The 1,645-nt window shown below is 37.9% G+C and overlaps 1 non-coding gene across 1 annotated transcript; it reads right to left on the bottom strand.

Annotated features, from left to right (window-relative positions):
• Positions 1-1,220: 1,220 nt before the first annotated feature.
• On the bottom strand, positions 1,221-1,327 carry LOC149990787 (U6 spliceosomal RNA). Its single transcript, XR_016508695.1, has one exon. It is a non-coding gene; the product is annotated as a U6 spliceosomal RNA (small nuclear RNA).
• Positions 1,328-1,645: the final 318 nt, after the last annotated feature.

The following is a 1,645-nucleotide window of genomic DNA, read 5'->3' on the forward strand; positions in this document are numbered from 1 at the left end:
TTTTCTATTACGGTTGTCTCATATTTCCCTCATTGCTTCCCCCCAACGCCCCCCTCCACAGTCAATCCCCACCCTGTTGTTCATGTCCATGAGTCATTTATACCAGTTCCCTAACTAGACTCTTCCCCTACTTACCCGCTTCTTTCCCTTCCCCCTTCCTACTGGTCACTGTCAGTCTGCTTCTTTTTTACATGCCTCTGGTTAAATTTTGTTTACTTGTTTGTGTTGTTCATTAGCTTCCTGTATTAGGTGAGATCATATTGTATTTGTCTTTTGTTGCCTGGCTTATTTCACTAAGGATAATTATCTCTAGTTCCATCTGTGTTATCACAAATGGTAGGAGTTCTTTCTTTCTGTTGCATAGTATTCCATTGTGTAAATGAACCAGTTTTTTGATCCACTCATCTACAGATGGGCACTTAGGCTGTTTCCAGCACTTGGCTATTGCAAACAGCACTGCTATGAACATAGGGGTGCATAGGTTTTTTGAATTGGTGTTTCAAGATTCCTCAGGTATAATCCCCACAGTGGAATTGCAGTTCCATTTTTAGTTTTTTAAGAAAATTTCATGCTATTTTCCATAGTGGCTGCACAAGTCTATATTCCCACTAACAGTGCAGTAGGGTGCCCTTTTCTCCACATCCTCGCCAGCACTTGTTGTTTGTTGATTTGTTGATGATGGCCATTCTGACTGGTGTGAAATGGTATCTCATTGTGGTTTTTATTTTCGTCTCTCTGATTGCTAGTGATGTTGAGCATTCTTTCATATGCTTATGGGCCCTCTGTATGTTCTCTTTGGAGAAGTGTCTGTTCGGGTTCTTTGTCCATTTTTTTAATTGGATTGTCTGTCTTCTTGGTGTTGAGACGTATAAGTTCTTTATATATTTTGGAGATCAATCCCTTGTGTGAGGTATCATTGGCAAATATGTTTTCCACATGGTTGGTCCCCTTTGCATCTTGCTCATGTTTTCTTTAGCTGAGCAGAAACTCTTTAGTTTGATGTAGTCCCATTTGTTTATTCTTTCCTTTATTTCCCTTGCCTTAGGAGATGTATCAGTGAAAATATTGCTACGTGGGGTATCTGGAATTTTCCTGCCTGTGTTTTCCTCTAGGACTTTTATGGTATCACGGCTTACATTTAAGTCTTTTATCCATCTTGAGTTTATTCTGGTGTATGGTGTAAGTTGGTGATTTAGTTTCATTTTTTTTTTCATGTCCCTAAAAATAAAGAACACTTCATGAATTTGCATGTCATCCTTGTGCAGGGGCCATGCTAATCTTCTCTTTGTCATTCCAATTTTAGTATATGTGCTGCCAAAGCGAGCACTGCAGTAGTCATTTTTATTGAGCATGTTCTTTTCTAGCAGAAGTACTAGGTTATACTAAGAAACTAATAAGAAGTTTTAGCTGATATTTAGAAAGAAGATTTAAAATGCAGACTGAAGGTTATTCAGAAAATAAATACTAAAGAAAACATAAGAAAATGGAATATATATTCATTTTTCATTTCGCTTATTTTAGAAATTAATGAGCCAAAGATAACTAAAATGAGATTTCTGTCTTGAGCAGTTTATATTCCTGTGGGAGAGCGAGCAACGAACAGAAACTATGATGGAACATGAAGAGTGCGCCAGAGGAGTATCCA

Source organism: Furipterus horrens, unplaced genomic scaffold (assembly GCF_987537825.1).
Source record: "Furipterus horrens unplaced genomic scaffold, mFurHor1.1.pri manual_scaffold_17, whole genome shotgun sequence".
Taxonomy (NCBI): Eukaryota; Metazoa; Chordata; class Mammalia; order Chiroptera; family Furipteridae; genus Furipterus; species Furipterus horrens.